This window comes from Canis lupus, chromosome 2 (assembly GCF_003254725.2).
Source record: "Canis lupus dingo isolate Sandy chromosome 2, ASM325472v2, whole genome shotgun sequence".
Classification (NCBI taxonomy): domain Eukaryota; kingdom Metazoa; phylum Chordata; class Mammalia; order Carnivora; family Canidae; genus Canis; species Canis lupus.
In genome coordinates this window covers 38407482-38425972 of record NC_064244.1, presented here as the reverse complement: position 1 = coordinate 38425972, position 18491 = coordinate 38407482, and the positions used below count along the sequence as shown (strand labels likewise).

Below are 18491 nucleotides of genomic sequence, written 5' to 3'. Positions count from 1 at the left end.
CCAAAATTGCATTTTAATTGTTTTATATTTCATAAACAACCAAAACATAAGAGAAGGCAACTCATCTGGGAAATTAGGGACAAAGTGATACCAAACTTGGCCTTAAGCATGGGATGTAAGTCCTTCAAGCAAAGCATGAACTCCAATCTTGGATAGTATTATAAGGTATGGCATTTTGTTTTAGTCTCAGCTCTATCCTCAGTCTTTGGTGTGATTCTGGGACATTAGAGCCTCTCACATATCTGTCGAATGAATTAATGAATCCATGTAACATCTCACAACCTGGTAATCTTTATTTATTGTGAAGCTATTTTTATTACTCACGTTAGTCATTTTTTTTTCTTGCTAAAACAACATATTGCTGATTTTATATCACAAGTCTGTAGGGAAACACAATTCACTTTATAGCCAATTTTGCTGAAGTGAATGCATTGGCCCTGCAAAGCAAGAGACATTTACTCTTTGAAATATGCATTGTCATTTACTCTTCAAACACATAGTAGTTTTCCGTGGCTGTTTCTTGGCTTAATCAGTCCCCAAAGCTGAATAAATGAAAGAAATGGAAAGTGTGTGAACATTAAACTATATTCTAGCAAGGTGACTTTTACTTTGTTCATGGGAATGTAATTATTAATGAACTACTGTTTTATCTAGATAATTATTTTCTTCATAAATTGTTATTATTTGGATTATGAAATGGCGAGTTCAGGAAAAAGGAAAATGTTGCTGAAGCCTAATCCCAAACTATTAAATTAAAAAAAAAATGCTGTGCAACATTACTTTCCCATGCTCAGTTTCTAAAATTAAAGGCAAATACAAAATACTGATAAGGCTGCCATAGATACAATGTTCTTAAATACTGCTAGTGGGAGTAAAAAATTGGTGTAACAATTTTGAAAGCAGTTTAGTTATATGTACCTTAAAAATGTCACTGTTTGGAACCAGTAATACCATTTCTAGGAATGAATACAGAGATAGAGTTGTATAGATAGATTTATATACAGTAATGTTTATCACAGCATTAATAAGAACAAAACAAAAAAAACAACATAATGCCCAAATATTAAGGATATAGCGTAATAAGCATAATGACATATGCTTATGATTTAATTCTAAATTGCCATTGAAATCAATGTTTATATTTAGGAATACTAATGATATGAGGGAAATACTCAATTGGTAAAATGAAGTAAAAAATGTAGAAATTGAAAGAAAATACAGAGGAGGTAAAAAGGACTCTCTTTGGTGGAATATAGCCTATAGGTTTGTTAGGTTTGGCAGTATGGTGTTAATTTTTTAAATTAATTGCCAAAAATTAAAAGACAGGATATTTGATTGTGTTAATTTATTTTAATATGTCTAAATATTTTACATTTTTCCATATTTATTATATTTAACATACTTCCACATAGTTCGGGCATACAACATTTAATAATTCCATACATTACTCGGTGTTCATTATGATAATTACATGATAATTATAGTCACCATTTGTCAACATACAATGCTATTGACTATATTCCTTTATGCTGTAATTTTCATCTCCCGTGACTTATTTTATGATTAGAAGTTTGCTTTTTTTTTTAAGAAAAATTATTAGTTTTAGAGGGAGAGAAAGAGAGCACAAGAAGGGTGATACAGAGGGAAAGGGAGAGATTAACTCAAGCAGACTCCCCGCTGAGCACAGAGCTGGACATAGGGCTCCACGAAGGGCTCAATGCCAGGACCCCAAGATCATGACCTGAGTTGAAACCGAGAGTTTGATGCTTAACTACTGAGCCACCCAGAAGTCCCTGGAAGTTTTTATTTCTTGATTCCCTTCAACTATTCTGTCCATGCAACCTCTCCACCCCTTGTGGCAACCCCTAGTTTGTTCTCTGTATCGATGAGTCTGTTCTGTTTGTCTGTTCAAGTGTCTTGTTTTTCAGACTCCACATATAAGTGAAATAATGTTATTTCTCTTTCTCTGATTTATTTCACTTAATATAATACCTTTAATCCATGCTGTCACAAATGATGAGATGTCATTTTTCTGAGTAATATTTGATGGTATATATGTACCACATTTTAAAAAATTTATTGATAGACACTTAGGTTGCTTCCATTTCTGGGTTATTGTAAATAATACTGCAATAAGTATAGGGATGCATGTATCATTTCAAATTACTGTTTTTGTTTTGTTTGGGTAAATACCCAGTAGTAAAATTATGGGGTATGATAATTTTTTAATTTTTTGAGAAACCTCAATACTATTTTCCAGAGTGTCTGTACCAGTCTATATTCGTATCAGTCATGCATGAGAATTCCTTTCTCTCTACATTCTTGCCAATAATTATTATTTCTTATCTTTTTGATACTACCCATCCTGACTGATGGTTTTCTTTGCTTTACAAAAGCGTTTTATTTTGGTGAGGTACCAATAGTTTACTTTTGCTTTGTTTTCCTTGCCTGGGTAGACACATCTGTAAATACATTGCTAAAGCCAATGTCTAAAAGATTACTGCCGATGTTTTCTTTATGGAATTTTATGGTTTCAAGTCTCTCATTTCTGTCTTTAGTACATTTTCAGTTTATTTTTGTGTTTGGATTAAGAAAGTGGTCTAGGTCCTTCTTTTACATGTAGCTCTCCAGTTTTCCCAACACCATATATAAACAGATGCTCTTTGTCCTAATGTATAGTCTTCCTTCCTTTGTCATAGGTTAATTGACCATGTAAAAGTTGGATTCACTTCTGGATTCTCTATTCTAGTGATCTATATATCTATTTTTGTGTCTGTACCATGCTGTTTGGATTACTATAGCTTTGAAATATGAAATTATGATACTTTCAGTTTTGTTCTTCTTTCTCAAGACTGCTTTGAAATATGGGGTCATTTGTGTTTTCATATATATTTTAGAATTATTTTTTCTAGTTCTAAAAAAATGTTAATGGTATTTTGATAGAGTTTGCTGTGGATCTGTAGATTCCTTTGGGTAGCCTACGACATGTTCTATCTTTCCATTTATTAGTGTTGTCTTCAGTTTCTTTCAGCAGTGTCAGTTTTCAGAGTATAGGTCTTTCATCTCCTTGGTTAAATTTATTCCTACAAGAGCACCTGGTTGGCTCAGTTGGTCAAGTGGCCAACTCTTGATTTGTCTCGGGTGATGATCTTAGGGTCTTGGAATTGAGCAACATATTGGGCTCTGCACTCAGCAGGGAGCCTGCTTGAGGACTCTCTCTCTCTCTCTCTATCTCCCCCTGCCCCTCCCCTTGCTCACTTGCATGCTCTCTCTCTCTCTAAAATAAATAAATAAATCTTTTAAAAAATTTATTACTAAGTATTTTATTCTTTCTGGTGCAATTGTAAATGGGATTATTTTCTTAATTTCTCTTTTCTTCTAACTTGTTTTTAGTGTCTAGAAATGCAACAGTATTTTTGTGTCCTACAAATTTACTGAATTAGAATAGTTTTTTGGTGGAGTCTGGGTTTTCTTGTATAGCAACATGCCATCTGCAAATAGTGAAAATTTTATCTCTTCCTTACCAGTTTGAATGCTTTTTTCCCCCTTATCTAACTGTTATGGCTAAGACTTCCAGTATTATGTTGAATAAAAGTGGTGAGAGTGGTCTTCCTTGTTTTGTCCTGATCTTAGAGAAAAAACTTTCATTTTCTACTAATGAATATCATGTTAGTTCTAGGTTTTTTTATATATTGCCTTTATTATGTTGAGGTATATTCCCTCTTTATCCACTTTGTTGAGATTTTTATCATAAAGATTATCACATAATTTTTATTCTTATAATGTGATACATGATACAGGTTGATTTGTGGAATAAATCCCACTTGATTGTGGTGAATGATCCTTTTAATGTGTTATTGAGTCCAGCTTGCCTATTTTGTTGAGGATTTTTGCATCTTTGTTCATCAGAGATACTTGATGATACTTTCTCTTTTTAGTAGTATTTTGTCTGTGTGTGGCTTCAGGGTAATGCTGGACTCATAGAATGAATTTGGAAGTTTTCCTTACTAGTAATAGTTCTGCTCCTGTTTCCTATTTCTTTCTAACTAAGGTTTGGAATATTGCATGGTTCTGGGAATTTTACTATTTCTTCTAGGTTGTCTAAGTTGTTGGCATATAATTTTCATAGTGTTCTCTTACAATCCTTTGTATTTCTGTATTATCAGTTGGAATTTCTCCTGTTTTTTTCTTTCTTTCTGATTTTTTTCCTTGAGTCTTTCTCCTTTTTTCCTTGGTGAGTCTAGCTAAAGGTTTATCAATTTTTTTAATCTTTTCAAGGCAGAAACTTTTGGTTTTATTGATAGTTTTCATTTTTTGCCTCTATTTCTAAAGTCTATTTTTATAAAACTTCTGATCTTTATTATTTCCCTCCTTCTACTAACTTTAGGCTTTATTCGTTCTTCTTTTTCTAGTTCCATCAGGTGTAAAGTTATGTTATTTACTGGAGATTTTTCTTGTTTCTTAAGGTGGGCCTGCAGCATCTCTTACAACTGCTTTTGCTGTGTCCTAAAGATTTACTTCATTTTTTTTTAATTTTGATTTGTCTCTGTATATTTTTAAATTTCTCTTGCTTTGTTGATGCCTTGATTATTTAGTACCATGTTGTTTATATGTGTTTGGGTTTTTTTTTTTTTGCAGTTTTTTTTCTTATAATTGATTTCTAGTTTCATAACGTTGTGGTTGGAAAAGATGGTTAATACAAGTTCAGTCTTTTTAGATTTATTCAGATCTGCTCTGTGACCTAACACATGATCTATCCTGGAGATGTTTTCATGTGCTCCTGAAGAGAATGTGTATTTTTTTTAGGGGGGATGGAATGCTCTGTATATCTGTTAAGTCCATATAGATAATGTGTATTCAAAGCCACTTAAGTTTGAACACATTCTAAAACCACTATGTATTTCCTCCCCCTCCACATTTATGTATATGATATTATATTCTACATGTTTGTGTATTCCTTGACTCATTTTTGTACAAAGAATTGATTTTACTACTTTTGTGTTTTATCAGTGTACTATGTTTACATAATGTTTGCTTTTACCAGTGACATTTTTACCTTTTATAATTTTCTTATAGTTATGCTCCTTTCTTTCCACTTAAAAATTTCCTTTAACGTTTCTTGTAAAGTTGGTTCAATAGTGAACTCCTTTCACCTGGTTTGTCTGGGAAACTTTTAACCTCTCTTTCAATTCTGAATGATAACCTTTCTGGATAGGATATTTTTTGTTGTAGGTTTTTTTCCTATCAAGCACTTTGTTTTTTTTTTTTTTTTTTTTTTTTTTTTTTTTTCTATCAAGCACTTTGAATATATCACACCTACCCCCTTCTGGCCAGCAAGTTTCTGCTGTCAACTCAGCCAATGGGTTTGTGGGGCTCCCTTCTAAGTATCTATTTTCTTTTTTCTTGCTGCTTTTTTTTTTAGATTTTATTTATTTGTTCATGAGAGACACAGAGAGAGAGAGACAGAGACATAGGCAGAAGGAGAAGCAGGCTCCTTGTGGGGAAGCTAATGCAGGACTTGATCCCAGGTCTCCAGGATCATGACCTGAGCCAAAGGCAGATGCTCAACTACTGAGCCACCCAGGTGTCCCTTTCTTGCTGCTTTTAAGATTCTTTATTCATCTTTAGTTTTAGGCATTTTAATTATTATATGTCTTGTGGGGATTACCTTCGGTTCGCTTTGTCTGACATTCACTGTGATTCCTAGACCTCACTGTCCTTTTCCTTCTTCAGATCAGGGAAGTTTTCACCTATTCTTCCTTCAGCTAAGTTTTCTGCCTCCCACTGCCTGACCCTCTTCTCCTTTTGGAATCCCTATAATGTGAATGTTGTTATTTGAGATAATGTTGCTGAGGTCTTGGACCTATTCTCATTTTTTATCATTCTTTTTTCTTTTCACTATTAGCTTTTCACTTTTCCATTACCCTGTCTTCCAGATCATTGATACCTTGTTCTGCATCTTCGAATCTATTGTTGATTCCCTCAAGTGTATTTTTCATTCAAATTATTTTATTTTTCAGCTCTGTTTTTTAATACATATATATTTTTTTAGGTTTTCACTGAGCTCATTAACTCTTAAATCCAGTGAGTATCTTTATGAGCATTTGAAATCTTTACCAAGTAGATTACTTATCTCTATATTGTTTAGCTCATTTTCTTTGATTTTATGGTGTTTAGGACATATTCCCCTGTCTCTTCCTTTCTGTGTAACTCTATGTGTTTGATATTCTCTGTATTAGGTAGGTTAGGTGTATCACCTGGTTTTGAAAGTTGTGTGGCTTGTGTAGAAGTACTGTGGTGCCCTGTAGTATAAACTCCCTATGGTCAAAAGAAGCAGGCACTCAAGGGGTATCCCTTGTATGGGCTGCATGTGCACTCCTGTTATGGATGAGTTCCATTTGCTCTGGACCTGCTAGTAGGTGGAGTGTGCCATCAGTCCAGCTTGCTGTAATGACCCCCAATCACCTCCTGCAAGTATACTTGGCAGTGTTTGTTATTGTTGTTGTACTTGAGGGGCTCAGCTGCAGAAATCTTAGGTGTACTGAGCAGGCTGTCATTCAGCCTGGCTATGTGCAGATAACTGCTGTGATAGCTACAGGTGCACTGAAGATCAGGGCTTGCTCCCTGCATAATTAGCTAAGAGGCCAAGCTACAGGAACTGTGGACATACAGATATGTAGGGTTATCTTCCCCCGCTTCACCAGGGCAGGAGTCACTTTGTCATGGTACCAGTCCTGGCCAAGGCTGCCTACCAGGTGTAGTGGGACAGGAGCTGCCTGGAGCTGCATGGAGGTTCCTGCAGGTGGGACCTGTCCTTAGGGGAACACTGGGGTGAGGCACACAGTACTAGCATAATAGACACTGTTAGCACTGGCTCCTGCAAGCATATGGCTGTCTAGACTAGGGGAGGACAAGAAAATTGGCACCAGAACCAGCACTTCTGTTCCTAGAGAAATGTCCTGGAGATCCCTGACCCTCTAGTACACACCCTAAAATCAATCAATAAATTGCCTTCAGGTATACCTCAGATAATTTAAAAACCTTTGCTTCTGTGCTATGTCTCAGGCTGAGTTACTTAGTGTAGTGGCTTTTTAAGGGCAGAGTGTCAGTTTCTTACCACCCTCTCTGACTCTTCTGTAGTTAAGCCCTGCTGACCTTCAAAACCAAATGGTGTGGGACTCATGTTTCCATTGTGGGTCCCCAGGGCTGGGGATACCTGGTGTGGGGTCTGATCCTCTCAATTCTTTATGCTTGTGCTATACCTCCCATTTGCGGTTAGTCTCTCAGGGAGTTGGCTCTCAGCCATGTTTTTGCCCCTCCTAATGTGGCCTTCTCTCTACAACTAATTGTGTTAAATGTGTTCTTCTAGGCTTCAGGTTGTTTTCAGAATTTGTTAAAGTATATATAGTTGTTGCTTTGGTGAGTCTGTGAGATGAAGTGAACTCAGAATCCTCCTACTCCATCATCTTTCCTGCACCTCCAAATTTCACTTTATAACAACCTGATTTTTAGGTACTTCCTCTTATCCTGGAGTTAAGGCAATACTCAGGGTTCACCCACCTGGAAGCCATAATGACCTGGGGATGGGGAGGCCTGGTCACTTAAGACATGGAATATGCTGTCTGGCTGATGAAAATCCCCAGCACTCCTGACTGTTACCCATGACTTGGTGCCTTCCAGGTATGTGAATTCTTGGGTCCTATGTAGCATGATCCAGTTCTGCAAAATATACGTGCATATGCATGAAATGTTACCATAAGTTTTCTCAGAATAGTGGGATAATGGGTGATTTTCATTTTCTTCTAGTTTTTGTATTTCCTAAATTGTGCTACAAAATGTGTTGGTTTTCTGATTAAAAAAAGAGCAACTTATGTTTTAGATGTAAATCATTAAATACCATAGAGCCCCATGCTAAAATACAGATGACAGATGTTAATATTATATTCTTAAGGGAAAATTACATTCCCGCATTCCCTTAACCAAAATAACGGACCAGATTATTGATGATTTTTTCATTCACTGTGTTTTTTCCCATTATTTAATAAAAACACATTATTGAAATTTAAATGAGATGGAACAATCTTACTAGACTAAATTGCCTTTTTTTTATTGCAGAGTGTTGTACCTTCACCCCAATTCTAAATGAATAATAGCCTCACCTTTCAGAAAACCATTTTGCTCCCTGTGTAAGTAATAAATACTCCTGATAATATGAGGCAAAGAAATGAAATTGTTATCATTCACATCTTTGATTTCATGGATAATATGTTAAATTTAAATTTTTATTAAAATACTAGTGGATTACAAAAACTACCATAAACAATATGCAGTATCCCTGAATTGGTGATCTAAAACTTTTCCCTTAGGTTTTGCTGAACTATGATTGACATATAACACTGTATTAGTTTAAGATGTACATAAGGTATGAATAATGATGTGATACATATATATTTTGCAAACCGATTACCACAGCAACTTCAGTTAACATTCATCACTACACATGGTTATGAAGTTTTTATCTTGTGATAAGAATTTTTAAGTTCTACCTTTTTAGCAACTGTCAAGTATACAATACTATTTTGTTAACTATAGTCACCCTACTGTACTTTATATCCCCAAGACTTACTCATCTAGTACTAGAAGTTTGTATCTTTTGACCACCTCATCCAATCCTACCACCCCTCATCTGGCAACCACCAATCTATTTCTGTGGATTTATTTTTTTTAGATTCCACATATTTGTGAAATCATACAGTATTTGTCTGATGTTTCTTGCTTATTAGCATAATGCCCTTAGACTCCACCCATGTTTTCACAAGTGGCGGGATTTTCCTCTTTCTTGTGGCTAAATAATATCCCTACTATTAATAATATCTATCTATTCAAAAATTTCAAAGCCAAGAGAAAGTTGAGAAACTAGATAAAAAAAGATAATATAACTAAAAGTGATCCTGATTTTGATCAGAAAAATAGTTGTAAAGGTCATTCTTGGAACAACTGAATGACTTGGAATATGGCCTATGAACTAAATAATGGTACTGTATCAATATAAAATTTATTGATTTTTATAACTGCATTGTGGATATAAAAGATGTTCTCATTTTTAGTAAATTCACTGAGAAATAAATGAGTAAAGGAAAAATACTATCTCCTGCTTAGTCTTAAATAGTTCAGAATAAATAATTTGTATATAAATGTGTATAAAAGTATACACATAAATATCTACATTGCTATCTACCCAGCTATCATCCATCCATCCATCTACCTTATCTACCTATTTATATATTTACCTACCTATCTATCTGTGAAAATAGAAGGAAAGAGATAAAACTAAAACATAGAAACAATAGATGGATCTAGTAAAGTGCATATGGAAATAGTTTATACTGTTGTTGCAAATTTCCTATAATTAAAAATTATATCAAAATGAAAATTCTAAAAATCTTCTAGTTATAATCTGTCCTTTCTAGTCTCTTCACCACATATTCCCAACACTGAGCTCCTGCCTCATCAGACAACTACCTAGCTTTTTGGGCTCTGTAATTTTCAGCTTACTATTTTGACTTCCTCAAAGTCCTTATTTTGTCTTCTCTGCCTATCTAAAGGCACATAAACTTCAAAATCTAGGCCAGTAGTAATTACAATTTGGAGACTTCTAGCATACTTCTTGAAACCTTCTAGTCTGACAAAGATTAAATTGACCTACATATTATCTGATCCACATTGCAAATACAGTCTATCCTTTAGAGTAGGCTAGGTTGTACTGTGGTAACAAGGCCAAAATGTCAGAAGGTCAAAAGAGCTAAAATTTCTTTTTCATCATAGCTATGTGTCTTAAGGATAGGTGAGTCAAGCTTTTCTCATTGTGGTGACTTAGGGCCTGAGGATGATGGAAACTCTATATTGATGTATTTCCATGATTCCAGGACAGAAGGAAAGGAACACCGAAAAGAGTGAGCTGGCTCTTAAAATTCATTAGAAAAATGATTAAGTCACTGTGTTCCTTTCTTCTCAGTTAAAAAAAACTGCTTAATTTTACAGGGGGTGGAAAGTGTAATCTGCCTGGAAGTGGAATATGAAAAGCTCTAAGGATCTTCACTCACAGGGTTTATTGCATCACACAAATATTACTGTGCATTCCAGTTTTCTCTAGTGAATTGTAATAGCATCTTATATGCTATTCATACTTCCATTCAACCCTTCAAGTCCAATGTTTAATACAAAGCCACTGCCTAATGCTTACTGTCTTGATGGAGTGTCCATCAAGAGACTTGCCCAGGATTGTGGAATATCTGTGACTTAGCTTCCTGCCTGTATTTCTAGCCCTGTGCACTACAGAAAAAAAAAAAAAAAAGTCCACAAACTTCCCTGATGGGGTCCCACCCTTATTAAATTGTGATCTGCCAATAGGAGCTACTGTTACCATACTATAGTTAATATTTTACATTCCTCAATCTATATGCAATATCCAATTTTAGAATTTTCCTGCAACCAAAGAATACCAAAGGAATATATTGATTAAAATCCCATAAATAAAAACTCTTTATTTTTTCAGTCTGTCGCAAGTTCTCACTTCTGCTTTTGATACTCTTTTTCTATCATTTCTCTTTCATGGCTCTTTTCATTCACACTCGACCACAGGGTCTTTTAGAATTGTATGCTTTTAATAACAAAGTCCAAGAAAATTCTAAAAGTCTTCAAAAGGTTCAAAGCCTATCAAAGTCTAAAACAAGTCTTTCAAAAAAAATTCCACCAGGATGACATATGTTCTTGGTTAACTCATGAAATTAAAAATCTGATTGTAATTAAATCAGATTCCCGTCCACCTTTGTATTTATGTATTTATTTAGTACTGTTATGATTATTAGTATTACCCATTCCTCACGTCCCACTGGAACACTAAATCACTAATGGTGTATTTCTCTCTCTGGGAAAGAGTGGGAATTGGCTACAGCAAATGTGCGGAGGAGTAAGATGCTCTGAGAGTTTGCCTGTTAGGTATATTGAATCATCATCACTTCAGTGAAATGCAACAAAATAGGCAATTTTTGCAGATCAGCATGGTTTTCAATTCAAGTCAGAATTTCAATGTGTGGCATAGAATGAATAGGGATGATGAATGCAGGAGGCAGTATGCAGGAGTAACTCAAATGCAAAGCATCTGTTGTTGCCTGGATTCCAGGAAGCTGGGTTATGTGGAGGATTTCCTATTGCGCTGTAATGTCTGCCACATAGAGGAGCCAGGTCAGAGATTAGATTAGTGCTGTGGCTACTTCCAGCACCAACCATGGAGGTATGACAAAAGTGGAAGTACCTTGCCTACTCCGATTTCCAAACTCAAAATGGAAATGATTTGAGTATCTCTGATTTTGAATAAAGTTTCCGTACCTCCCTGTGAGGGTGAGCAATCTCTCAGTAACAGATCGTTTTATGAGGCTTCTAACTAAGATGAGCAAGCCTGTTTTGATAACATAAAATTGGCAGGAACTTGAGCTCGAAATTTGAATAGAGCTCAAACTGAATATCTGCACAAGTTTGAAGAGGCACAGATGATCTTATGCAAATTGTTTAAGGAATGCTTCCCCTGGGCACATCTGCAGGCTCACGTGGGCTGAAGGTGGAAGAGGAAATAGAAACACTTTAGTTAACATGACTACTGACTTGTTTGTTTCTCCCTAGTAATTAGAAATCAAATTGAAAAATTAATAGTATCTAAGATTCTTAAACACTTTTATTGGGAGAAGACCTAGGGTAGGTGGTTTGAAATTACTTAGAGGTACTACTACTGTTCTCATTTTCCTGATGAGAAATGTGGGGTTCAGGTATATAAGGAGCTTTTTCAGTGCCTGTGGCATTAGGTGGCAGTAAGTGGCAGACAGGGTTTTGAACTCAGGCACTCTGTTTGCAGAATCTACTTGTCTAACTTACACTGTACTAGATTGACCTTCCTAGATAAAATAGAGTAACTCTAAGGGATTGAGTTATTTAAATCTCAAATTGAATAGTCTGATGAAGAGTGACAGGAAACTCAGAATCCTTTGAATTTGTCACTCTTACCTAAACTCTGCAGAACAACTTTCTGAAATAGTAGAGCTCTGTTTATTCCCAGGAAATTGATAGAATGCCTTATAAATGAATAGGCCTTTAGTCTCATGACCATCTAATCAGTCCTCCATCACACCATCAGTGAGAAGGGTGGAGAATTCCTATCTTTCTCAATCTGATACAGACAATTTAACTATTAGGATTATTTAGGGTAGGCATAGGTTGTACTGAAGAATCTGTTAATGGTTTATTTGATTGGACCTACTTTCACCTCTATCTCCCCCTCTCCCATGGTATGAATTTTCTAAGTTCAGGTGTTGTGCCAGGAGGATGAGAAAAATGGAGTAAGGGGACTTGAGAATTTACTGCAATTTAAGGGCTTATAATATCCCAGGGATCCCCTCCTTGTGAAGATTTGTCCAAGCCTCAGATGCTAGAACCATCCCTGATTCAGGGCCAACCTCAACAGAACTTCTGCAACATTGTCTTAACTGGTCTCTTTGCTTGCACCTGATAGAACTGTAGTCTATCTTTTTCACAGGGGCTAGAGTAGATTCTTTTAAATTGCAGGTCATATCTGCTACCTCTTCCACTCAAACCCTCTAAATGGCTCCCCATTTCACTTAATGCCATGTGGATCTCTCCTCTATCACTTCCTGGCACCCTCCCTTTTATTTCGTTCTGCTCCAGACACACCAGCTGCCTGCATGCTCCTGGCTCAGAGCAATACCCTGGATCCTTCCCTTGCCTGAAACCCTCATCTCTTGGGGCCTCTAAAGACTGTCCTCACTTCACTCAGATTTGTAAATACTCATTAAAACCCTTTCCCTCATTCCCATTTTTTTCCAAAACAATGCCTTTGACCACTCTCTATCCCTTTACTGTGATTTATATTTCTTCTTAACACTATCACATGAAATAATTATATATTTTATGTGTTTATTTATTGTCTGTCTTCTTCAAATAGAATGCAAGTTCTATAGAGTTTGGATTTGATTTATATACTGCTTAGTGTTATATAAATGACTGAGTGAGTAGCATGGAACAAAGATGTAGGAACCAGTGACATAGTTTTAATGGGTATATTAGGCTTGGCAAGTTATAACATAAAATTAGAGGCCAGGAAGCAGAGGATAAAATTAACACTAATGTGTAATGTGTAAAAAAAATCATAATCTATAGGCACCCCTGAAATAGCATAGGCCATAGGCAAAACAAATATCATATTCCATATGCATCCAAATTGTCCCTAAATGTTGAGAAGGTTAAATCAAATTTTGATGGATGAGTTTCAAAGGGAGGAAGGAAGAGTTCTGAGAAAAATTCTGTCATCAAAGTCTGTAAGATAAAGTTTAAGTGAGTCTGTTATGATCAACTTGGAGTCTGGGTTTTTTTGTGTCTGTAAGACACAACTTATACTCCACCACTTTTGTTGATCATCTACTGGATGTCAGGAGCTGTGGGAGATAACTTAGGCTCTGATGTCTACATCTCATGGACTTTGTGATGTAGGCCACTATGATCCCCATGTACAGATGAGAAAATGGATGCTCACATAGATTAAATCCTGTGCCTGAGAATGAAGAACTACTCTGATGACTGTCCCTTATCAAGCTTTACCCAGTGACTTTGTTACCAGTGGAGGAGCTCTTCTTTCTCCCAATTGCTGGACCATTTAATGAACTCTGACCATGTACTGACATATTTTCAGATACTGCATAGCTGTCTCATCAGAATATGTTGGATTACTTTTTTTTTAAAACCTGTTTTTGTAGATTCTACATGTAGATTCTACAAATAGGACTGGACATGTCCTATGAATGCCATATTTCCTTGAATAAAAAAAGGAATTTCTGAAAATAATTCCATTTTCTAGGAACAGTTGATTTTAAAAGTATTGACACTGAAATGATCACTGGTTTGCAATAGTTACTCTAATGAAAGCTCAGTCTTCACTACTATTAAAGCATTCTAACTTTGTCTTTCTACAGATAGAAATAGGTAATAAATTTTTGAATTTTAATAAAGTGAGTATTAGAGTATTTTAGCTCTTATAACTGTGCACAGTTTTTATAGTTTAATGTTAAGAGATTGATAATATCAAAAGTACACATTTTAGAAATTAGGAAGAGATTTCTTGCAGCCATTCCAATGATTCCAGTTAATTCCAATTTCAAGTAATACAGGAGGAGTCAGGAGTTAAAACAAGGACATTGGTTTGACCAACAAACTGTGACATCTCTGGCAAATTTCTTAACACCTCTGGGCCTTAGTTTCTTTGTGTCTATAATAAGCTAATGCAGTTAAGACATTTATCACGGTGGCACATAGAAAGCACTCTATAAAGGGTACTGGTTATTGTATAATTACTATTGTTACTAAAAGGAGATGTAGTATAGCAGAAGATCAGAAATCCTACTCCAATTCTACCCCTACTCTCAGTCCTCAAAACATGTACAGTAATGGGAATTTTGCTTAGGTATCACATAAATCAAAATTAATAGAATTTTAAAAATTATATAAAAACAAATCAAGTGTGATGACCGAATGTGAGCAATTATATGGAGTTTTGCTTCATGTGTGCCACACGGCAAACAAAATAAAGCCGAAATGGAACATGTCTCTGTTGACACGAAACATTCCCTTCCGCCCCCTCTGCATTTGCTACCCAGGTTCTCTGTTGTGTTGTTTTTAAGCCATGCTGTGGTGCAGTGCTCCTCCTTCTTGACTCTGTCCCTTTATTCAGAAATTCTGCCAGGAGATCTAAGAGCAGATGGCACCTTATTGTTCAAGAAAGTGGTATTTTTGTTGAGTGTTTGATCACATTGTTCTGTTGGGGACTTGCTTGTCAGCAATTTGTGCCATCAGGATAAGATATATGCCAGGAAAAAATGAAAACAGCATATTTGCTAAGGCTGTCAGAGGATATATTGATGATTGCATCAAAACCTGAAACCATGGTTTCAAAGGTTAAAGCATATGAAAGGAGTATTTTCATTCTTTCAAATGGATCCAGGGTTTGAGGCCACATAATAAAATGAAGGCAGCAGTCTACACAGATTGTGACCCTAACTTCTGAAAACACCCATCCGACATAGAAAGGATGGAGATTCCTTCATTTATTCAATAGCCATTATGGAATACCTACTGTGTCATGCAGTGTGCTTTGCAGTGCAGGTGAGTCAGATACAGTCCCTAAGTTAAGGTGATCTCAGTCTTGTAGGTAAGAAAAACACATAGATAAATTAAGCAATATGGCTCTTTTTTACTTTCCTACACCATAGATTCATTCTTTGCCTCCCATCTGTGCTCTGGGAGGGAGGTTAACACCAATGAATTGCTCCCTTCACAACTGGCTTCAAGATGAGGTCAGCCAATTGAATTTCTGGCAGGAGGGTCAGAGGGGTGACATTTGCTGTCACTCCCTCCTCCCTGCTTGGACATCTAGCTTATGGCAGGGGCTTTGGGCATCTCTGATTGCTGCTCCTTCTATCCTCTGCTCTTCCCAATCTCCAGTTCTTCACGGGGTTCTGGGCAGCACTGCTTGCTTCTCCCTTGAAGGGTGGAAGCCTTCAAACTTAGGAGTATTTTTATATTGTCAAACAAATTCAGTCTTCCCATTTCAGCTCTCCTGGTGGTAGCAACCTTGATTGATGCTATTCTCTGAGTACCTGAATATTTCTTGTTTACTCCATTAACGGTGCACACCTCAGAAGTAGGCTTTTACTCTAATTCTCTTCACTTGAAACAGTGGGGCTGAATTCTATTTCTGGGCAGATGCAAGGACTATAATAGAGGATCTAGTTTATTCAACATCCATTCTATCACAGACTATCTATTGGGTGCCTATATGTGACATGTACTAGGTACAGGGTGTAAACTAGCACTTTCTAGTAGAACTTGATGGAAATATTCTGCACTATGCCAGATGCCAGCTACTAGGCGTATGGGATGACCAGGCAGTTGAAATGTGGCTAATGTGACTGAACAATTGAATTGTAAATTTTATTTAGTATTGATTTAAATTTATGTGGCAGCACATAGGTATTGGTTAGTGACTACCATACTGGACCAACAAGTGTGGACTGATTTTGACAGGAGGCAGAATAACTCTTGAATAGAGATAGATGTGGAGAACGATCAGGATTTGTTCTGAGATCTGGCTAGGAAAGTGACGAGTGGGCTGCTCTGTGCATGAGTAGGTTCTTTACCAGGAAGAGAACTGTGGAGCGTGCATTCTGGCAAAAGGAGCATCTTACATATATGCTGAGAAGTTTGGCATATGGAAGGTAAGCACAGAGTATCACATAGTATTCAAAATGGTTAGATTATAGCAATCAAGACAGATGTCTTAGAAAAGGAGATGGGAATATTGTGTTGGGGCTGCATGTTGATGACTCTTGATTCATGTCCACATTTCACCTTTCTTTTGTACTCCTCAGTAATACCATCATGCAGATTATCCTAAAACATGAATATTCAGCATGATAGTAATGGTATTTACATATTCCTTTAAAAAATATTCCATTGAGCTTTCAATTTCAGTAAATCTTTTAGTGATTATTTATAGTATGTTCAATTTTGTTGCCCCCTATTTGGGGTTTTGCTAGAAAAGTGAATTCACTGCTACTTGCACAATAGATAAAATAGGTACTATGTTAGCGATCTAGCTTGATTTAGAGATGCGCGAGGTGCCAAGGTGCATAAATGAGACACTTGTAGATATGACTCAAGAAAGACCAGAAAAAAATTTCTGGATAAATTGTGAAGTCTGTACTTGGCCTATCAATTGGTCAGAATTTTCTAGATGAATTTGTGTAGATGTGTGGGCTGGGTATTGGAAGGAAGGGGTGATGGGAGTAGAATGAAGTGTGTTTCTGTCAGAACATTAAATATGAGATGACAGGACTGAGAGAAAGTTGGAGTGGTCTGAAGGATCAGATCTACAGATCTACAAAGATCTAAGTTATAAAAGGATCACTCTGGATGAATGTCTTTGGAGAGATGTAAAACCGGAATATCAGTTAGAAACCTGTAGCACCAATGTAGGGAAAACATAATGAGGTCCGAGCACAGGTTCTGAGAAATAATATGTTTCATTTATAATCTTGCATGATTCCAAAGTTTACTTACGTTTCTTTGAAAAATAAAACAACTTCGGTCTTTCTCTGGGTCATAATAATGATAGCTACTATTTACCAAGAAATTACTATGTGCCAATCACTCTTCTCAGCCCTTACATGCTGTGTATTAATTCACTTATCCTTATCACAACCCTATGAGGCAGGTACTGGTGTTGCCCCCTAATTTTACAGATGAATAAATGGAGGTTCAGCAAAGTTGAGTAACTCTCTCAAGATCACCTTTAGTCATTTACCTTGAATAAATGACCTGGAAAAATCATTATCTAATATAGAATGAACTCCAAAAAAATCATACCTGTCTTGTAGATTTTGAAAGAAAAGGATGATCTTTGTAAGAAGGATGGAGAAAGTAAATATGAATGCAGCCAAGATCATCACTATTAACCCATCCAAGATTATTCAGTTTACCATGATTGTCTTCTAAGTATTCTTATTGGGATCAAAATGTTTCTCAGTTTAAATATTTCAATGTGAATAATGTTAAGTGTGGAATATAATTTTAAAGGGATTTTAAGGGGACATGCTTGACAGATTTCGAAAATATCTTTTCTTTTTATAGACCAGATCATTGTCACTGAATACTAAAATATGTAAGTTTCTATATGCTTGATGAATACTTGTAGCTATTAGGATCTGTGTTTATAGGACTTAGCTTATAGGACTTATTCCTCACAGTGCAGTATTATTAACTTTCATCTGTTTATTTTATAAGGACTTTTCCTGCCCAAAGATAGAATTCAGCAGAGAGCCATGCAGTTGCACTATTTTAATAGAAAATGTATTGTTCTTAGAAAAACTACCAAAAGGACTTAATACAGGATCTAAGTTTCTCCTCAGTTCACATATGCTGTAAAAAGAATATAATTTGCTAAGAGGTGGGACATTGTTTGGGTTCCCAAAACCCAACACTCATTTAGTTCCCAGCTTAGATATCTAATAATTACTCCCACTACTGTAGCATTCAGTTACATATCCTGGCTGCCCATCAGTCTTGGAAAATCCCACCATAGTCACATTAGATGGTTGATGGCACTCACTGAAATAGAATATGCCAACCCATTCAACCTTATAAACTTCCCACTCTCCTACTGAACCTGACCTCACATCGATTTCTTCTCACAATAACCTGTCTTTCTCATAAATAGACTTCTGTTGGTTTTCATTAAAATAGCTACAAGCCAACTGGATGAAATCAAGTCAGGGAGAAGAGCTTAAAACATTTGCCATCTTTTAACACGCTCCCTGAATGGATGCTTGGGACCTGATTCTTTAGTTGATGATTGCATAGAACAAAATCATAGC

General features: G+C 36.1%; 1 long non-coding RNA gene across 2 annotated transcripts in view; it reads right to left on the bottom strand.

The window, feature by feature from the left end:
- Positions 1–325: 325 nt before the first annotated feature.
- LOC112659034 (uncharacterized) overlaps positions 326–18491 on the bottom strand; it is a 138512-nt gene continuing 120346 nt past the window's right edge. For both annotated transcript variants that reach the window (XR_003136123.3, XR_003136125.3), the window contains 2 exons: positions 7561–7719; positions 326–542 (listed from right to left, as the gene is read on the bottom strand). This is a non-coding gene — a long non-coding RNA (uncharacterized LOC112659034). The remainder of the gene's footprint in view (positions 543–7560; positions 7720–18491) is intronic.